A 22374-nucleotide genomic window follows, 5' to 3' on the forward strand; every position below is an offset into this window, starting at 1 on the left:
GTACTCTGAAAGTTAACTGACTTTATATCAAACGGCTGGACGCAGCCATGGTTTCTGGAGACGTCCAGAAACAGTCCAAAAATTGTTCATTCCCCCTTTTGATTTCCTTTTTAAGTCTTGATATCAATATGAAATGTTTAGTCTTAAACTGTGTGAGTAAAGATGGTTCAACTATGACAGTAGTTCTAAATTCACATTTGAAATGATATATCTTATTTACAAGTTTTTCTCCTCCTGTGTGTTATAAACTATATATTTAATATGCGTGTTTCAAGTTTGGTAAACATTAACTTGACAGTTAAATCGTAACTTCGAAGTTACATTTTTACGAGAAGAGGTAAAATCAATTCATTTAAGTAACTGAGTGTTTAAGGTAAAACTCTAAATATTCAATGTGACAATTCATCATCTCCTAAGTTAAAATACAAATTCTCTATACAGGACATTTTTGGAGGGCCCCCAAAAATGTCCTGTAAGCTATCTTGTGGAAATTAATCCACAACAAATTTGGCATCAATCTGATATTGTAAATGTACCAAAAAAAAAAAAATTGTCACTAAAATGTGTTAACTCTAGTAACCTGAGTTTGCTTAAAAACCCAATGTAAAAATAGTCAAGAATCAATATATGTAACTTAAACTCGGTATGAAAACTTTGCTATATAAAGACTGCTACATGAGGTCACGTAAGATGACCTTTACACAAAATTATAAAGATACCTAAACCAGTTATAATCATTGAGTTATCAATTGTAGTAAACTTCTAATTTGTTACAAAGTTTTTTCATAAGTAATTGACTACAGCTATGACAAGCCTTCGCATAAAGAAGCATCTGCTCATATAGAATCCCCAGAAATCCATCTTGGACCCCTGACCTCTGACATCACCCACAATTACAGCCATCCCCAGAAACCCATGATGTGACCTGACACGATCTGGAGAACCTGATTCACAGACTCCGAAGGACAAGACTTTCCTACTGCCTTTCTCTCAACCATCGGTGTCTGCTCTTCCTGCTTCTGTTTCGCCCATCATGTTTTGGCGGTTCCAGGTCACTCTCTACAGAGAAGAAAAGTTCCGGTGGCCGTCCTCCTCCATCAAGATAGACGTGTGGCATTTATTTCCTGGCCGTTGACATTGGACTGATGCTTCTATAGAACTTGCTCGACACTCCTTTTATACTCCTGGACTTCTTGAAGAATGACTGTAGCAGGCTGACTCGGGATTTTGCAATGCCAGATCACCCCTCTAGTCCCTCGGCTTATCAGGCCCCCACTCCTCCACCCATCAGGCTCACTCTGTCTCTTGCTACTCTTACTTATCCCTCCGTCTTGTGCTAGTTCTTTTTAAAGACACTTACACACTATCATTCTGCTTTCTTCCCAACAGGTTTCCGTTCACCCCTACACTGCTATTCCCCTGACAGAGATGAAGCCTTTTACAGACATTGACCCAGTTATATATGGCCATTAAGTAAGAGGAAGATGTTGGGGAATTGTTAGGATATGGTTGAGCTTGGAAGGGCTTGAGCCTGAGGGGTGTGTCAATCCTGTTAGTCTCTCTCTCCACGGAGAGGTTGAGCAAGGAGGGACAGTAGAACCCCAAAAAAGGTGTGCCTCTTATCAGTCTCCCTGCCTCACAAAGTGCCCCACACTCCTGATACTATGGCAAAAAGTTAAAAAGAAAGGGGGAGATGTTGGGTAGTTGCCATCTTCCCCTGGCTTCTTCTTATCCATATGCCTATATAGGGATTTACTGATCCAAAGGTTTGGTCTATTTACATAAATCACTTTTACATAAAGCACTCCAGGGCATTGGTGGTTCAGTTATAGGATTCTCGCCTGTTCCGCCCCCTCCTTGTCACACTCTGATTTTCACCAGTCACTTTTCTCTCCACCCTCTCTATATCACATCTTGTTTCCACCCTACTTGGAGAGTATAAAAACAGCTGCTCTTCTGATTAAAGACACTTGGAAATTGCTTTCCGGCTCCGAGAGTTCCAGAGTGTATCTCCTGCGGAAGTTGGTGCAGCACGCGTTCCTGATCCCTCTCCCACACAGCAGCCTAGATCAGCTCCAGTTGAGTTCTCTCCAACCCAGAGAGCACCGGCTCGGGAAGAAGTACCCTCAGGCTATCCCGGCACTATGGGTTATGGGGTGGTGATGAGTGTTTCTCTCACTTTATGGAACAGGTACTTTGTGCATGTATGACTCACCCAGGTTCAAGCCCAGACCTTACTGCAGTGAAGGTAGTTACAGTGCTGTGGTCTCCTTAACTCTCTTTCTACCCCTAGTAGGACAGAACAGGACAGGATAAATAGAAATTAACTCAGGAAGGTAACTCACAGGTTTCATGTGCAGGTAAGATTGTAGGTTCAGTCTGTGGCAAGGAATTAAAAAAATGTGAAAGAAAAATTACATTGTACATAGAAAATGTATAAATGGGGGGCCAGAAGGTGGTGCACCTGGTTAAGTGCTCACATTACAGTGCACAAGGGCCTAGGTTCAAGCCCCTGGTTCCCATCTGCAGGGGGAAAACTGCCCGAATGATGAAGTAGAGCTGCAGGTGTCTCTCTGTCTCTCCCTTTCTATCTCCCCTCCCTCTCGATTTCTCTCTGTCTCTATCCAATAAATAAATAAATAAATAAATAAGAATGGATAAATCATAAAATGGACTCTATCTAAAAGACTAAACACCTCTTTTCAAAATGAGTTAAATGGACTGCAGAAACCTATTATTTAACACAATTATTCATAGAATTTGAGGGGGAAAATCACCTCAAATAAATCAAGACTCAAGTGGTTGTCAAAATTGTATTAAAAATTAATTACATAATGGGAAATTATGTGCGATTCAAGTGTCTGAGAGTCAAATACTCTATTGTATGGTGATTTCTTTGTTACTATTTAATTATCTTCTCTTGCCCCAAGACAAGAAGGGCAAGAGGGAATAAAAGAAGTCAATTAGTTGATGAAGTGGCCTGCCTCACGTGATTTGTAATCACCCTTTACAATTTTGAAGACTTGAAATCTCATTTGTCTACTCTGATCCAGTCTGCTATCACTGAAAAGCAGAGACAAAGGGTCAAATCCTCCTCTGTGCTCATGTACACTCAAAGAATAAACATTTTGAATTCGTGTTCACCTTGAAATTTCAGAAGCAGCCCACGAATGCTTTTTAATGTTTACAGCAAGGTCCTAGTTATTGACAGTCTTCTGACTTTGAAGGAATACAGGCAGGGAAATCCTGCCAGCAATAGTGCTGAAATGCTTTTTGTGTAGAGATCTTTTCTCTGCAGGCTGAACAGCTCTCAGCTTTCACTATGTTGCAAACCAGTTTTTCAAGTCTTTTAAATTAAAAAGAAAAGATATTTTTAAAAGCATACATATCGAATAGTTGTATTAAATAATAGTTGTATCTCAATCTTTCTGAGTTCAATCTTAGAAACAAATCAGAAGGAAGACATGGTAACAGACACTTTATTTGTTCTTGTACTTGGGCTATTTTCTTTTAAATCATGGAATGTTTCTTTATGAAAATATTCAGTGTGTTTATTTATAAAAGATTTATTTATTTTCAGGAGAGAAGGAGAGAGAAAATGACAGCACTGCTTATCTCTGCCATATTGTTATGCCAGGGATTGAACCTGGGAACTTTGGAACCTCAGATATGAGAGTTTGGTGAGCAATCACTGGCAATATCTCTCTAGCTGAAAGTATTCAGTGTAAGAAAATCAAGTGAGGGCACACCTGGTTGAACACAAATGTTACAATGCCAGAGAACCCAGGTTCTAGCCCCTAGTCACCATCTGCAGGGGGAAAGCTTTGTGAGTGGTGAAGCAGGACTGTAGGTGTCTCTCTGTCTCTCTTGCTCTCCATCACACCCCCCCCCTTCGTTCTCAATTTCTGGCTGTCTCTATCCAGTAAGTAATCAAAAACTAGAAAAAAAAAAAAAAAAAGAAAACCATGTCAGACATTTACTTACAGATCAATGAATATTAAAATAAAGACAGGAGAAAAATTATCCATCTTTTAGAATCCCTACCTTGCACATGTGCAATGTCATGGCTCCATGGAGTTTTTTTTTTCCAGATAATAGAGAGATGAACAGAGGGAAAACACCACAAAACAGAGCTTTCTACTGTGTTAAAGTACATCCTATGTCATCCTAGTAATGACAGAAAAAAAGAATTCAATCGATCATGAAGCAGATAGTGATTAGCTAAAGAAAATGATGACACTTAGAATCAGAGCACTCTATGTGGAGTTGACAAGGTAGAAGTAGAAATTCAGGAGCCTGGAGGTGGCACACCCTGTTGAGCCCACACATTACCATGCATAAGGATTGGAGTTTGAGTTTATCCCCACCTGCAAGGGAAAAGCTTCACTAGTAGTGAAATAGGTCTGCAGGTGTCTATCAATCTCTGTACTTCTACCTCTATCTCTCCCTCTCCTCTCAATTTCTCTCTGTACTATCAAATAAAACAAAAAAAATAAATAAACAAATAAAAAAATGGCCACCAGGAGCAGTAGATTCTTAGTATGGGCATGAAGCCCCAGCATTAACCCTGGTGGAAAAAAAAAAGGAGGAATTCATACTTTTCATGTGTCTTAAGAAAGTAAAATAGATGTGAGTGGCTAATCCACAGGATTACTGTGTGTACAAAGGGAATGAAAGCCACTAAGGAGGAAAGATGTTTCCCTGTCAGCTGCTATCTCGTGGCGAGTACAGCAGTTAAAGCATCCAAACCCAGCTCTGAAGCTGACAGACTGAGCAAGCTGGTCCACAGCAATGAATAATGAATCAATTTCCAGCAATGTTAACGGAGACTCTGTAGTCTCAAATCTATGCTTACTCATGATGATGATGTCAGTAGAGATTCAGTTTTCATTGGTTCTTGGTGCCAAGTAAATAATAACAGTACTGTTACTAAGATTACAGTTGTTTTTACCTGTATCATTTCGCTGTGTGAGACAGTGAACGAGAGAGAGACAGAGAGACAGAGAGAGATTGCAGTCCTGAAGCTTCCCCCGGTGCTGTAGTCCTCCGTGTGGTGGCAGGACATGTGCTGTTCAAGAAGGCACCTCTGCAGGTGAACTATCTCATTGCTACCCATCATTATTTTAGATTTTCCTCGCTCATTGTCTGAGTTTATTGGAGAAAAAAAGGAATGATATGATTAGAAATGTTGCTATACAAAACTTTCAGCCCCAATATGTTCATGTAGCTTCAGTGTAAAACAATACAGGTATTAGGGACTTGTCTCATATTGGACAATATTTTATTATTATTATTTAAATTTCTTTATTGGGAGATTAATGGTTTACAGTTAACAGTAAATTACAATAGTTAGTACATGCATAACATTTCCACATAATAATACAACCCCTACTAGGTCCTTCTCTCCCATCCTATTCCAGCACCTAAACCCTCCCCCCACTACTCCGGAAGCTTATACTTTGGTGCAATACACCAACTCCAGTCCAAATTCTGCTTTGCATCTTCCCTTCTGATCTTGTTTTTCAAATTCTATGAGTGAGATCATCCCATATTCATCCTTCTCTTTCTGGCTGACCTCACTTAACATGATTCATTCAAGCTCCATTCAAGATGAAGTAAAAAAGGTGAAATTACCATCGTTAATAGCTAAGTAGTATCCCATTGTGTATATAGATCACAACTTGCTCAGTCACTCATCAATTGTTGGACACCTGGGTTGTTTTCAGGTTTTGGCTATTACAAATTGTGCTGCTATGAACATAGGCATACACAGATCTTTTGGGATGGCTGTGTTTGGCTTGTTGAGAGAGAGAGAGAGAGAGAGAGAGAGAGAGAGAGAGAGAGAGAGAGATCATAGCACCAAAACTTTCTTCACTGCTGTTGGGGCCAAGTTTGAACATGTATTGTAGACATGGCAAAACAGCCTACTTCAGAAATAACATTTCTTCTAGAAATACTATAAATCCTGGGATTATATTGTTTTTTAATCATTACTTTTATTAAGCTTAGGTTTGAGGCAATTCTAGGAAAATAAGTATAGCTAGTCAGAGCGGGTCTTTATAGGAAACCCGAAACATAAATGTATTCATCAAAAATTCAAGTTTACCATATGCTAAATATCCAGAACTGTGTGAATCCACTAACTCCTCATCAGTTACAATACATGCTGGTACAATGTATGGCTTCTTTCCTATTGGAAATATCTATAGCTCAACTCTAAAAAGAAAAAAAAAAGGCTTGTTAAGTTTTGATGTCTGTATGGTGACAAGGTTTATGAATAAGCCTAAGCTCTCAAGAAAAAATGCAAAACTCAGAATGGAAAGTCTCAATTGATACTGGAATTCCCAAAAGTCACTTAGTCTTTGTTCACATTTCTCATTTTCTTAACATCTAGTATTTTGACACCGGTAAAGCATAATCATGGTCACTCATAGATTTGAAAATGCATATAGTATACTCACATAGATCACCTATATTTATTAGGACACATTTTACAATAAAAGAATGTACATAATTTATGTTTCTTGTGACTGTACGCTAACAGGATGAGACATCTTCTTTGTATAACCTTGAAGATCATCTCTCACAACTAAATAGTAATGTTTAACTTATATTTTGAAGATGGGCTATTATATCAGTATATTTTTTAAATTTCTTTATTGGGGGATTAATGGTTTACAGTTGATAGTAAAATACAATAGCATGTACATGCATAAACATTTCTGGGGCCAGGTGGTGGCGCACCTAGTTAAGCGCACACATTACAGTGCACAATGTCCCAGGTTCAAGCCCCTGATCCCCACTTGCAGGCAGGGAGCTTCATAAATGGTGAATCAGGTGTCTCTCTGTCTCCCTCACTCTCAATCTCTCAGTCTCCCCTTCCCTCTATATTTCTGGTTGTTTCTATCCAATAAATAAAAAAAAAAAATTTAAAAAAAACCATTTCCCAGTTTTCCACATAACAACACAACCCCCACTAGGCCCTCCTCTGCCATCATGTTCCAGGACTTGAACCTTCCCCCCATATCAATATTTCTTTTTTTTTTTTTTTTTCTGCCCTACTCTCTGAAAAAGGCAGGGGCCATCTTTTTTTTTTTTTTTTTTTTTTTAACCAGAGCACTGTTTATCTCTGGCTTATGCTGGTGTAGGGGATTGAACCTGGGACTTTGGAGCTTCAGGCACGAGAGTCTGTTTGCATAACCATTATGGTATCTACCCTCCGCCCAAGGCAGGGCCATCTTATTCTTCTGTGAGATGAGTTCAGCCTAGAATGTTCCCAGTTGTGACTATGGACTGTGAGCTCAGTGTGACATGGTCTCCGAGGCTTTACAGGCTCCTGTGCTAAATATGAATAGATATGGGTCCTGGCTTAGATGAGTGTGGCACAGTTAATTGCATTGATATTTCTTCATCAAGTTTGGGACCACTGCCTAGCATCATGCTAACTCAGACACAAGCTTCCCATTTGATATTTCTAATTCACCCTCATGTGAGCTATATATTTTAAAACAAGCTACTAGGAACATTGCTAAAATAGACTCTCCTTAACTTCCTTCTGCCCTAATGTCACTTCTTTTTTTTTTTTAAATAATTTATTTCTTTATTGGGGAATTAATGTTTTGCATTCAACAGTAAATACAATAGTTTGTACATGCATAACATTCCCCAGATTCCCATTTAACAATACAACCCCCACTATGTCATTTATCATCCTTCATGGACCTGTATTCTCCCCACCCACCCACCCCAGAGTCTTTTACTTTGGTGCAATACTCCAATTCCGTTTCAGGTTCGACTTGTGTTTTCTTTTCTAATCTTGTATTTCAACTTCAGCCTGAGAGTGAGATCATCCCATATTCATCCTTCTGTTTCTGATTTATTTCACTCAACATGATTTTTTCAAGGTCCATCCAAGATCGGCTGAAAATGGTGATGTCACCATTTTTTACAGCTGAGTAGTATTCCATTGTGTATATATACCACAACTTGCTCAGCCACTCATCTGTTGTTGGACACCTGAGTTGCTTCCAGGTTTTGGCTATTACAAGTTGTGCTGTGAAGAACATATGTGTACACAGATCTTTTTGGATGGATGTGTTGGGTTCCTTAGGATATATCCCCAGGAGGGGAATTGCAGGGTTATAGGGTAGGTCCATTTCTAGCCTTCTGAGAGTTCTCCAGACTGTTCTCCACAGAGGATGGACCAATTTACATTCCCACCAGCAGTGCAGGAGGGTTCCTTTGACCCCACACCCTCTCCAGCATTTGCTGCTGTTACCTTTTCTGATGTATGACATTCTCACAGGAGTGAAGTGATATCTCATTGTTGTCTTGATTTGCATTTCTCTGACAATCAGAGACTTGGAGAATTTTTTCATGTGTTTCTCAGCTTTTCAATCTCTTCTGTGGTGAATATTCTGTCCAAGTCCTCCCCCCATTTTTGGATGGGGTTATTTGTTGTCTTGTTGTTGAGTCTGGCAAGCTCTTTATATATGTTTGTTATTAAACTCTTATCTGATGTATGGCATGTAAAGATCTTCTCCCATTCTGTGAGGGGTCTCTTGGTTTGGGTAGTGGTTTCTTTTGCTGTGAAGAAGTTTTTAATTTGATGTAGTCCCATAGGTTTATACTTGCCTTAGTCATCCTTGTAATTGGATTCGTTTCATTGAAAATGTCTTTAAAATTTATGGGGAAAAAAGATCTGCCAATATTTTCCTCTAAGTATCTGATAGTTTCTGGTCTAACATCCAAGTCCTTGATCCACTTGGAATTTACTTTTGTGTTTGCTGAAACACAGTGATTCAGTTTCATTCTTCTGCATGTTTCAACCCATTGTTTCCAACACCATTTGTTGAAGAGACTCTGCTTTCCCCATGTAATAGTCTGGGCCCCTTTGTCAAAGATTAGATGTCCATACGTGTGGGGCCTCATTTCTGGGCTCTCAATTCTATTCCACTGGTCAGTGTGTCTGTTCATGTTCCAGTACCAAGCAGTTTTGATGACAATGGCCCTATAATACAGTTTGAAATCTGGGAGTGTGATGCCTCCAGTTCTGTTCTTTTTTCTCAAGATTGTTTTGGCAATTCTAGGTCTTTTCTGGTTCCAGATAAACATTTGTAGCATTTGTTCTATTCTCCTAAAAACTGTGCTTAGGATCTTGATGGGGATAGCATTAAATTTGTACATGGCTCTGGGTAATATATTCATTTTGATGATGTTAATTTTTCCACCCCATGAACATGGAATATCTTTCCACTTCTTTGTGTCTTTTTCAGTTTCTTTGAGTAGTGACTCATAATTTTCAGTATACAAGTCTTTCACTTCTTTGGTTAGGTTTACTTCTAGATATTTTATTGTTTTTGTTGCTATAGAAAAAGGAACTGATTTCTGGATTTCAATTTCTTCTAACTTAGTGTTTGCATAGAGGAATGCCACTGACTTTTGAATGTTAATTTTATAGCCTGACACATTACTGTATTGCCTGATGATTTCCAAAAGCTTCTTGCTGGATTCCTTAGTTTTTTCCATGTATACTATCATGTCATCTGCAAATAAGGAGAGTTTGACTTCTTCTCTTCCAATTTGTATGCCTTTAATTCTTTGCTCCTGCCTGATTGCTATGGCAAGAACTTCCAACACTATGTTGAATAGTAATGGTGATAGTGGGCAGCCCTGTCTGATACCTGATCTGAGGGGAAATGCTTCCAGTTTTTCACCATTGAGTATGATGTTGGCTGTAGGTTTGCTATATACAGACTCCACTATTTTCAGGAATTTTCCATCTATTCCCATTTTTTGTAGTGTTTTGATCATAAAGGGATGTTGTATTTTGTCAAAGGCTTTCTCTGCATCTATTGATATGACCATGTGGTTTTTGGTCTTGCTTTTGTTGATGTGGTGGATCACAATGATTGATTTACGTATATTAAACCAACCTTGCATGCCTGGGATAAACCCCACTTGGTCATGATGAACAATCTTTTTGATATACTGCTGTATCCGGTTGGCTAGAATTTTGTTCAATATTTTCGCATCTATGTTCATCAGAGATATTGGTCTGTAGTTTTCTTTTTTGGTTGTGTTCCTGTCTGCTTTTGGTATCAGAGAGATGTTGGCTTCATAGAAGCTGGCAGGGAGTATTCCAGTGTCTTCAATCTTCTGGAAGACTTTTAAAAGTAGAGGTATTAGTTCTTCTTTGAAAGTTTTGTAGAATTCATTTGTAAAACCATCTGGTCCAGGACTTTTATTTTTGGGAAGATTTTTGATAACTGTTTCAATTTCATTAGCTGTGATGGGCCTGTTCATGTTACCCACTTCCTATTTACTTAGTTTTGGAAGTTGGTAGGTATCTAGGAAATCATTCATTTCTTCCAGGTTCTCTAGCTTGGTGGCATATAGTTGTTCATAGAAGCCTCGCATGATATGTTGAATTTTTGCAGTGTCTGTTGTGATATCTCCTCTTTCATTTACTATACGATTTATTTGGGTCTTCTCCCTTTTTTGTTTTGTGAGTCTGGTTAAAGGTTTGTCGATTTTGTTCACTCTTTCGAAGAACCAACATTTACTTTCATTGATCTTTTGTATGGTTTTCCTATTCTCAATGTTATTTATTTCTGCCCTAACTTTAGTGATTTCTGTCCTTCTGGTTGCTTTAGGATTCCTTTGTTGTTGTTCTTCTAGGTCTTTAAGATGTGCAATCAGGCTGTTTATTTGTGCCTTTTCTTGTTTCCTAATGTGTGCTTATATAGCTATGAACTTCCCTCTTAGGACTGCTTTAGCTGTGTCCCAAATATTTTGATAGCTTGTGTCTTCATTTTCACTGAACTCTTGAAACATTTTGATTTCTTCCTTGATTACCTCTTTGACCCAGAAGTTGTTAAGAAGTGTACTGTTGAGCTTCCACATTTTGGGACTGTTACTAATCTTTTGTTGATTGTTAAGTGTTAGTTTAATTCCACTGTGGTCTGAGAGGATGCTTGGGATGATTTCAGTGCTCTTGAATTGGCTGATGCTGTCTTTGTGGCCTAACATATGGTCTATCCTTGAGAATGATCCATGTGGATTTGAGTAAAATGTGTATTCCAGTTTCTTGGGATGAATCACTCTGAAAATGTCCAATAGTTCTAGTTTATCTATCTCTTCATTTAGCTCCCTTATGTCTTTACTGATTTTCTTCCTGGATGATCTGTCAAGTTTAGATAGTGGGGTGTTGAAGTCCCCTACTATGATTGTGTTACTGTTAATATATTGCTGTAGCTCTTTCAGTAGAAGTGTGATATATTTAGATGGCTTCTCATTGGGTGCATAGATATTAATAATTGTTAAGTCCTCTTGATTGACTGATCCTCTGAGCATTAAGTAGTGTCCATTCCTATCTTTTTTAATCTTATCTATTTTAAAGTCTATCATGTCAGATATGAGAATAGCTGTTCCTGCCCTTTTTTGTGGGCCATTGGCTTGTATGATAGTTTTCCATCCTTTCACTTTAATTCTGTGTTTGTCTTGTTGAGTTAGGTGAGTTTCCTATAGACAACATATTGTTGGGTTGTGTTTTCTGATCCATCTTCCTACTCTGTGTCTTTTAATAGGTGAATTCAGGCCATTGACATTTATTGATATCAAAGATTGAAGATATTTTAACGCCATTCTTGTAGAGTAGAGTTTTAGAGTGTTTTGATATATGTCCTATTTGTGGTGGTCTGGTTGTTTATAGGAGACCTTTCAGAACTTCTCTCAGGGCAGGCTTGGTGATGGTTGCTTCCTTCAGCTGTTGCTTGTCTGAGAAGGTTTTGATGCTTCCATCTAGTCTGAATGACAGTCTAGCAGGATATAGTATTCTTGGCTGAAATCCTTTCTCATTGAGCACTCGATAGATATCTTGCCATTCTCTTCTGGCCTGTAGTGTTTGTATGGAGAAGTCCGCTGCTAGTCTTATGGGTTTTCCTTTGTAGGTGACTCTTTGTTTTTCTCTTGCAGCCTTGAGGATCCTTTCTTTATCCTTATTCCTTTCCATTCTAAGTATGACATGTCTTGGTGTCTTTAGGTCTGGGTTAATTCTGTTTGGGACCCTCTGGGATTCTTGAATCTTTATGTCTTTGGTGTTGTCTAGACTAGAGAAATTTTCAGCTATTATGGCCTGGAGAATGCTTTCTTCCTCTCCTTCTCTTTCTTCCTCTGGTAAGCCAATAATGCGTATATTGTTTCTTTTGAAGTCATCCCATAGGACTCTGTTGTTGTTTTCAGCATCTCTTAATCTATTTTTGAAATCTCTTACTTCTTTTTTAGTTGTCTCTAATTCATCCTCAATCTTGCTAATTCTGTTTTCAGCCTCATAGATTCTATTCTCTCTGCCCTTTACTGCTTTCTGGAGTTCATCTATTTTGTTGCCCTATTCTGATACTGTTTTAGCTTGTTCAGCTAGTTGCCTTCTTAGCTCAGCGATTTCAGCTTTCAGCTCTCTAATAACCATGAGATAATTAGAATTTTCTTCCATATTCTCATTTGTTGTTCCTGCATTTCTGATTACAATTTTTTTAAATTCTTTACTCACTCCTGTTATTATTTCCTTAGCTAATGTTTGGATGTTGAACTCGTTGTTTTGTGCTTCACCCTCTGGAGGACTTTTAGCTGGACTCTTGTCCTGGTTCGAGTCTCCAGTATTTTTTCTTGTTGTTTTAGCCATTTTATATATTATGTTATGAGTTCCCTTTATCAGTACTTTTCAAATTATTGATCACTATTGCCTGGATTGACTTGTGTCTAAGTAATTTAATTAAAGGTTTTACCGTGGTGGAAGTTAACAGTTTTTTCAATCCCTGAGTTGGAGCTCAGTGGTGTAAAAGCCTCTTTTTTTTTCTTCCCTGTAGGCTATGGGAGCCTGAGGGCTTTTAAACTATCAATAGGCTTCTTAGCTTAATCACTGACTCCTGACCAAGAGATAAAGCAGGGTGTAGCAGAGATAATCCAGTGGTTATGCAAAGAGACTTTCACAGCCCCTCAGCTATGCCACCTAGGTATAGGTCTTCTCCTGAGTTTCCCCGTTAGATCTCTGTCCCCTGGTGTCCCTCCCTGTCGCTGCTCCAGATTCTGAGGGTAGTAGCAATGGAGACTCAGAGTTGCACTTGGTGAGTCTCTGGGGAGTCCTTTCCTCCCTTCAGCTGTCCCCTTGTTGGTGGAGCAGACTGGAGGTGGTGTCTCCACTGATAAACAGTTGAACTGTTGACAGTCACTTAATCTCTCCTTAGGCCTCTCTCTCCTCTCTGTCACCAGCCATGCATGTTTGTACTCACGGGTGATTTACTGGGTTCCTGTGGTCATTCTAGTCCTGTCTTGTTTCGGTCTGGGTGGTCTCCTTTGGAATTCCTAGTTGATCCAGGAGAGGAGAGGAGAGGAGAGGAGAGGAGAGGAGAGGAGAGGAGAGGAGAGAAAGAGATCTGCTGCTCGTAGCTCCGCCTCCGGAAGTCGACCCTAATGTCACTTCTTACATCTAACTCCTCTATTTCGAGGTTAGGCTTCCTGTTTATTAAACATTGTCTCAGCTGGGGAGTCTGCTCTCTTCAAGGCAGGTTTTTCGGTCACTCCAAGGGTCTGGTCATTCAGGTGCTACCAAACAAAGGACTTGCAACCAGTCTGGAAGCACAATGTGTCCCCATATCAATATTTCTGTCACATATATCTTTTTTTCTTTTTCTTTTCTTTTTTTTTTTTTTTAAGTACTGGGTAGAATTTAAATACTGCCTAGGCTATTTCCTAGTGCTAGAGACTTTTCTTTTTAATAGAAATTTCAAATTTAAGTTAAAGAAAGCAGTATGATAAATTCTTTTTTCCCCTTTATTGAGGGATTATTTTACATTTGATAGTGAATACAATAGTTTGTACATGCATAACATTTCTCAGTTTTCCACATAACAATACAACCCCCACTAGGTCCTCTCTCATTCTTTTCCAAAAATGAAACATCTTTACTTTTAAATGTGTCACTTTAAACAGTTTCTTTAGAGGATTTTCTATATGTAAATCTTTAAAGATATTTTTATGTACCTATTTATTGGCTAGAGACAAAGAAATTGATATGGTAGGGATAGATGGATAGAAGTGTGTGTGTGAGTGTGTGTGTGTGTGTGTGTGTATGTGTGTGTGTGAGAGAGAGAGAGAGAGAGAGAGAGAGAGGGTCCTGCTTCACCACTTGTGCAGCTTTCCCCCTTGCAGTGGGAACTGGGGTCTTATTTTTAGATAATTATTTGACACTATCTTCTGACTCCTCAAGCTTCTAGCATTATTAAATTTCCTTTTAAAGAGTGACCAAGATTCCAAATTCATCAAGAAAAGCAGAAGTTTTCAAAAATCAACTTTCTCATCTGCTCACCCCCAAACTTAGCAAGCATGTTCAATGCTTTCTTCAGTCTTGTTACGGTGATAGACATTTCTGAATTCTATGAAATAACATTGTCTTTTTTTAAAAAAATATTATCTTTATTTATTTATTAGATAGAGATAGCCATAAATTGAGAGGGAAGAGGGTGATAGAGAGGGAGAGAGACAGAGACACCTGCAACACTGCTTCACCACTCATGAAGCTTCTCCCCTGCAGGTGGGGACTTGGGGCTTGAACCCAGCTGCTTGCACACTATAACATGTGCGCTTAGCCAGGTGCACCACCACCTGGCCCCATAATATTATCTTTTAAAAATTTCTTTATTAAGGAATTAATGGTTTACAGTCAACAGTGAAATAAAATACAGTAGTTTGTACATGTATAACATTTCTCAGTTTTCAACCTTTCTATTCACCCCCCCCCCCCCACACACACACACACACACATTAGGTTCTCCTCTGCCATCATCTTCCAGGACTTAAACCTTCCCCCTGACCCGAGTGTTTTACTTTGGTGCACTACATCAACTCCAGTCCAAGTTCTGTTTTGTGTTTTCCCTTCTGTTCTTATTTTTCATCTTCTGTCTGTAAGTGAGATCATCCCATATTCATCCTTCTCTTTCTGGCTGACCTCACTTAACATGATTTGTTCAAACTCCATCCAAGATGGGTTGAAGAAGGTGAGTTCATTATTTTTAATAGCTAAGTAGGAAATATCACTTTTTCATATGTACTCAGGTGCCATATCTGTGTTTTTGTGTGTGTGTGTTTTTGTTGTTGTTTTTTTTGGAATTAGAGTTGTGTTTTGCTCTCACTTGTATTGTTAAACTCACTTTTCCCAATGGGTATTTCTAATCAACAAAATATTTTATTTGGATTTCCAGCCCTTGATCCCCATGCCTCTTGAAAATATTTTAGTGTTCATTTATACTTTTTTTTTTTTTTTTCACCAGAGCAGCTGGTGGTGCATGGAATTAAACCTGGGACTTTGGAGCCTCAGACATCAGAGTCTCTTTGCATAACCATTATGCTGTCTGCCCCCACTATTTTACTGTTAATCTTAAAATATTTGCTTAGACTTTCTGTTTTTCTTATGATTTATTCCTGCTCATTGCAATTATGGGGACCAACCCATGGAATTTAATCCTATTGTCAAAACATTTGCATTTCCATTCCAGTGTTGTTTTTCTTTGTCTCAGACAAACACCCAGGAAAATAAAACAACAAGCAAAACTCTAGCACAACATAAGTAACAAAAGTTCTTATATGAATGGAGCACACAGCTATCAAATCCTTGCTTCAGACAACCCTACAAAGTAGTAACATCAGTAGAATCACTTCTTTACATTTTTAGAAAAATATGTTCATGCCATAAAATTTCAAAGTTGAGAGAAAATTCATAAATGAAGGCGAACTATGAACTACTCATTCAATACTTTGAGAATATACCATGGTGAATATTTTTGCAAGAAAAAATATTCAGAACTATAATTCTATTTACTGTACCATGATTTTCTTTCTTTCTTTCTTTCTTTCTTTCTTTCTTTCTTTCTTTCTTTCTTTCTTTCTTTCTTTTGCCTCCAGAGTTATTGCTGGGACTCAGTGCCTGCACTATGAATCCACTGCTCCTGGAGGCCAATTTTCCCATTTATTTTAATTTTTTAATAGGATAGAACAGAGAGAAACCTGGCCCTTATATATATATATATATTACACAGTACACTTCTAACAGGATAGGGAAGAATTTTGTAATGATTAGAAAGTAATGGGAGAAGAAGTTGCAGGTGAGAGTATAATAACATTTGACTACATAAAAATTAGTAGCCCATGGATGTCAAAACATATGACAAATGAAAAAAAAGGAAAAAATGAAGACTTGTTGCAGACAAAATGTTAAAAATTCACATAAAGTAAAAAAAAAGATGAAACGCTGGTTTTTTAAATTAGTGATTTAATAATGATCAATAAAATTGTGGGATAAGAGGGGTACAATTCCATACAATTCCCACCTCCAGAGTTCTGTATTCCATCCCCTCCATCGGAAGCTTCCCTATTCTTTATCCCTTTGAGAGTATGGACCAAAATTCTTTATGAGGAATAGAAGGTAGAAGGTCTAGCTTCTATAATTGTTTTTCTGCTAGACATGGTCATTGACAGGTTGATCCATATCCCCAGCCTGTTTCTATCTTTTTTTCAAGTGGGGCAGGGCTCTGGGGAGGTGGGGTTCCAAGGTTCATTGGTGAGGTCATCTGCCTGGGGAACTCAAGTCTATGTCATGGTAGCATTTGCAACTGAAAAGCATTAAGATATAAAGCAGAACAAATTGTTTAATAATTAGGAACCTAGTACAAACTATTATCTATACTGTCAACTGTAAAACATTAATTCCCCAATAAAGAAATAAAATAAATAATCAGGAACCTAAAGGTCAGAATATAGCAGAAGAGATTTGTGGTCTTCATGTTGGAAGAAGTTAGGAAGTTATTTTAATATTATACCTACTTCCTTACAAAAATCAATTAGATATTGATTTATCACACTACCAAATTACATAATTAACTTGAGCCAGATCTGTTTTAAGCAGCTAGAAGCCCTTGTTCTTTTACTGTTTTTTTTTTTCCAAAAATAATCCTTTTATTTTCCTAATCATTTCTAGGTCTTCTTTAAGTATGCCAAATAATTATTAAGTTCAAAACAGTCTTGCTCCATCTCCAGAATTAGCCATTGGTTCCTTTCATTATTTTTATTACATGTTTCTGTAATTTATCTAAGTATACCATAATTAGGTTTTCAAGATTAAAGCTAATTGAAAATTCATTTTGTACTGTCCAATTGGAAACACTTGGTCATCTAGAACTAGCATAGCAGAATGGAACAATTTCCCTTTGAAAGCATATACTAGAAACAGGTGACAATTCCTTACTTGAAAAGAAAAGCAATTTTTAACATTCAGTCTATTTTTTTTTCTTGTATTCCTCAGTGCTTGCCTACTTGCCACTTTTCTTGGTGTTTCTTCAGTGCTTAGCAGAAATGGATTTACCATGAAGCCAATAAAATGTAAGTTTAGCTTCTCGCTGGCAACAATGCCCTTACAAGTCTCTCCAAGGGGATATAGCAATAGATTCACATGTTTGTTATCCTCATAATCCCAGGAAAACTGGACCCTGCGGCAGCGAGAGCATTGATTTTGGAGAATCTCCGTACTGTTCTTAGTAATGACTGCATCACCATACATTCTCATTAATGCCCATGTACAAGGCCTTTCCATTTCTGGCATATTTGCCCCCCCAAAATAAGAAAAGACTAATTCAAAGAGATGCAAGTGCCACTGTGCCCATTGCAGCATTATTTGTAATAGTCATGATTTGTAAATACCCTAAATATTCACCAGTGGATGGATGGATAAAGTGAGCTGTGGCAGGCACACACCATGGAATACTATTAGGCCAGAGGAAACTTTGCCATCTGTGACAACATTGGAGGACTTAGCTGGTATTATGCTTAGTGAGATATATGTGATGCAGGAAATATTTTTCACTTATATGTGGAATATGTATAAAAGAAATAAGCAAACTAAACAATAAGCAACTCATCTTTATTAGTTTTTATTTTTCAGGGGATCTTGGTTTACACACCAATAAATGTTTTAGAAATATAATTTTCCAGCCCCCCAAAATGCATTATTCCACCAAAGCACAGTACCCCTCCACTAACATCCACTGGGACTTCACCTCCCCACCTACAGACCCTAACCCCCAGCCCCAGTCCTCTCTGCTAACCTCTGTTCTGCATCCTGAGACTAGTCTTCATTGAGTTTTGCTTATTTTTCTTAACTTGTTTCCTTACCCCATGGGTGAGCACATTCTATATTTTCTTTCTTTCTTTTTTGACCCTTAGGCTACTTTTCTTTTATTATCTTTATTTAGGATAGAGATAGTCAGAAATCAAAAGGAAGGGGGTGATAGAGAGGAGGAAAGACAGACACCTATAGCACTGCTTCACCACTCCTGAAGCTTCCCTCTGCAGATGTGGAATGGGAGCTTGAACATGGGTCCTTCGTGCATTGTAACATGTGTATTCAACCAGGTGCACCACCACCCGGCCCCGATACTTTCATTTTCTTTAAGTCCTTTTACTACTTCTCATAGAAGGACTTGGTTGTGGGAATGATATGCTGTCACCTATCACAGGGAGGTGAGAAATTATTCTAATGTAACAACTGTCTTGTAAAACACTATTTACCCAAATAAGTCAATAGATACAACTTATGCATATATATATAATAGTAGAAGCCAATGCTACCTTGATAATTCTTCCCACTGTGTCATTTTGGGCTCTTTTGTTATATATTAGATGCTTATTTATGTGTAGATTTATTTTTATTGATTGATTCCAATATCCAATTCCAATTAGCATAATAACCTGGAAGCTTATCACCTAAGATTAAAAAACAACCAATCTAGAGTGGCCCCCTATGAATACAACATGGTTTGTATCATGTGACCCTATCACTAAGATATCATTAAGAAAATGTTCTAAGGAGTTGCACTAAATTCATTAATGTTGCTGAATTAAAGTGTCCAAAGGACCAAGGGGGGAGGCATAAAGGGGGTATTGGTACTTTGTTGATGGGCATTGTATAGTAACATTTATCATGAGAAGGTATGAAACTACTTCCAAAACGTATAGTCTTACGAATTAATGTTAATCTCAATCTAAAGAACTAAATAAAAATACAATATAGCATTAAAAAAAACTAAAAGGTGCACAAGGACCAGAGGAAGGATCCCAGTTCGAGCCCCCAAATCCCCACCTGCAGGGGAGTCGACTCGCTTCACAAGCAGTGAAGCAGGTCTGCTCTGCAGGTGTCTCTCTTTCTCTGCCCCTCTCTGTCTTCCCCTCCTCTCTCCATTTCTCTCTGTCCTATCCAACAACAACAACAATAAAACAAGGGCAAAAAATAGAAATAAATATTTTTAAAAAAACTAAAAGTTTTTTTTTAAAGAATTCATACAACTAAAACTTTAACAACCTATTTGTAAAATAGGGCAAAAGGTTTGAATGAATAAAGATATCTCAAAGGAGACAGATAGACAGATGGCGAACAGGTAAATGAGGAAGAAAAAAAAAAACTTCAACCTAACCTTATTCGTCATCAGAAAAAAAAGCAAATCAAAACCACAATGAGCTATATTTCATACCTGTGAGAATGGTGTACATCAATTAGACTGGAAAGAACACTCTTCAGAGAAAAAAGAATTCTCAGGTATTGCTGGTGGGTATATAAATTGGTACTGCCTCTGTGAAAAATGGTGTGGAGATTTCTTAAAAACTACAAAGAAAAATCCGATAAGAGATTTTTTAGCTCACTTGGATGATGTGCTGTATTGTCAAGCACATGACCCAAGTTCAAGCCAGGCTCCTCCTCCATTGGAAGAAGCTTGTGGTATTCTTCTTTCTCTCTCTGTCTCTGTCTCTATGTATGAAGTGAAGCCTTGGTGACAGTAAGGAAAAAAAATATGATCAGTAATATCACTGCTAGGTTCACCTAATGGATATAAATTATATAAAATATATAATTTTGAGGGGCTGGGTGGTGGCACACCCAAGTTTAAGCCCCTGCTCCTCACCTGCAGGGGGAGATGATTTATGAGTGGTGAAATAGGTCTGCAGATGTCTCTTTTGCTCTCTTCCTTTCTATCTCTTCCTCCCCTCTCAATTTTTCTCTGTCCTATGAAGTCAAACAGAAAGAGAGATAGAGAAAAACAAAGAAGGAAGGAAGGAAGGAAAAAAAGGAGGGGGGATGGCTACCTGGAGCGGTGGATTCATAATGCTGACAAGCCCCAGCAATAACGCTGGTGATAATAAAACAGAAAGTATTATTTTGAAAACATTCAAAGACACCTATGCTAATAGTAGCACTTTTCACAAGAACCCAAACATGAAAACAACCTAATTGCCCTTATCAGGTAACTAGATAAGGAATGTGTGGAATATATGCTCAATGGGATAATTCCCAACTATAAAAATAGTAAAATGCTGCCGTTTGTGACAATGTGTAAGGAATTTAAGGTAATTATGTTGAGCAAAATAAATCAGAAAGTGAAAGCCATTCACCAGAAGGCTTCTTTCATATGTGGGCTGTAAATAAGCAAATCAAATAACTCACAACAGAATAATTCTTGGATTATATGAAAGGTGTGATGGTTACCATGGGAGAAGGGAAGGGCAGGAAGAATGGAATTTGATCTGATAATAGGAATGAAGCTAGAACTTTGGTGATAGAGACTTCTGCATATAGACATGTGCAGCTGGACTCTGAAAATTTGTCTGGAATTGTAAACCAGTATATTTTTCTTAAAAGAAATTTAAACAAAAAATTTAGAGTAAAAACACCTTCTTTTAAAAAGTCAAACAGGAAATTGGTGATGATTCACCAGGTAATGAGCACAATTTGTGCTTAAGGACCTGGGTTCGAGCTTCTGGTCCCCTTCTACAAGCAGAGCAGGGAGGTTTCACAAGTGATTCACCAGCACTACAGGTGTCTCTCTTTCTCTTCTCTGTCTGCCTCTCGTGTCCTATCAAATAAAAATAAAGTGGGAGGGGGCGATGAAAAACAGAAGGGAGGAAGGGAGGGAGGGAGGGAGGAAGGAAGGAAAGAAGGAAAGAAGGGAGGGAAGGAGGGAGGAAGGGTGGGAGGGAAGAAGGGTGGGAGGAAGGAAGGAAGGAAGGAAGGAAGGAAGGAAGGAAGGAAGGAAGGAAGGAAGGAAGGAAAGAGAGGGAGGAACATGGGCCCTGGGAATAGTGAAGTTGTATAGATAGTGAGTCCCAGTGATAACCTTGGTGACAATATAATGATAATTATATAATAATCTCATTATTATTAAGAAGAATACACCCCAACTCTGCTAACTGACCTAATCTAGGTCAACAATTTCTTTCCCAAGATTGATGAACATACATTGCAGAGTTTTATATTTTGTGGACATACTTTAAGTGGTTACCTGTTTTGCATGAGGGATCCTAAACTTGACTCTCTTTTTCAAAAGTTCCTGGGTTTCAGCCCATTCTGGGGACAAAGAGGAGGAAATAGCTGGCGCTGAACAAGAAGAGTAAAGGCTAGGTGCATTGGTCTAGAAATGAGAGAGAAATCTTCATTTCAGAACTTCCAATCACTTATTAGGGTTGGGAAAATATAGAGGAAGAAAGTGAAATAAATCTGAACAGAGAAGTGCATTCAATTTGAGAAAATACAGTATTTTAACATTTCTAAGTGTTTAAAGGTTAATAAGGAAGTATTCCTTTTTTTTAAATTTTTTAATATTTATGTATTTTCCCTTTTGTTACCCTTGTTGTTTTTTATTGTTGTTGTAGTTATTGTTGTTGTTGTTGATGTTGTCGTTGTTGGGACAGAGAGAAATGGAGAGAGGAGGGGAAGACAGAGAGGGGGAGAGAAAGGCAGACACCTGCAGACCTGCTTCACTGCCTGTGAAGCGACTCCCCTACAGGTGAGGAGCAGGGGGCTCGAACTGGTATCCTTATGCCGGTCCTTGCGCTTTGTGCCATGTGCGCTTAACCCGCTGTGCTACCGCCCGACTCCCCTCTTTTTTTTTCTAACAAAGGAAGTGACACTAAGGAGATTTACTTTAGTAAAATTGCTTTGCCCAACAATTTCTTTTTGGAGAAAAGAAATTAAAAATAGTCTTCATTAGAGGCATTGAGACAGTTGCTGCTATCACTGGTTAAAATTTACACATAGCTGTGATGGATTTTGCTTAATATATTTTAATCGCAATCATCTGATTTTGTTCTCCTGATAGTATTTTTAAAAAGCTCATACTTGACATTTTTTGATACTCAAAGGACTGTGATGTGGTCCAGTTATTATAACACCAGAATTCACAATAGGAAAAAGCATTCAGTTTTTGTTTCTATGACAACCACATAAGGAAATTTTCCATTTCTAAAGAAGCTTAAGAGAAGAATATAATTTGTAAACTC

The 22374-nt window shown here is 38.1% G+C and overlaps 1 long non-coding RNA gene across 3 annotated transcripts in view; it reads left to right on the forward strand.

The window, feature by feature from the left end:
• The window catches only part of LOC132534639 (uncharacterized), a 274622-nt gene that overhangs the window by 145772 nt on the left and 106476 nt on the right, over window positions 1–22374 (forward strand). For all 3 annotated transcript variants that reach the window (XR_009546368.1, XR_009546369.1, XR_009546367.1), the window contains exon 2: window positions 17354–17430. This is a non-coding gene — a long non-coding RNA (uncharacterized LOC132534639). The remainder of the gene's footprint in view (window positions 1–17353; window positions 17431–22374) is intronic.

This window comes from Erinaceus europaeus, chromosome 19, assembly GCF_950295315.1.
Source record: "Erinaceus europaeus chromosome 19, mEriEur2.1, whole genome shotgun sequence".
NCBI classification, from domain to species: Eukaryota; Metazoa; Chordata; class Mammalia; order Eulipotyphla; family Erinaceidae; genus Erinaceus; species Erinaceus europaeus.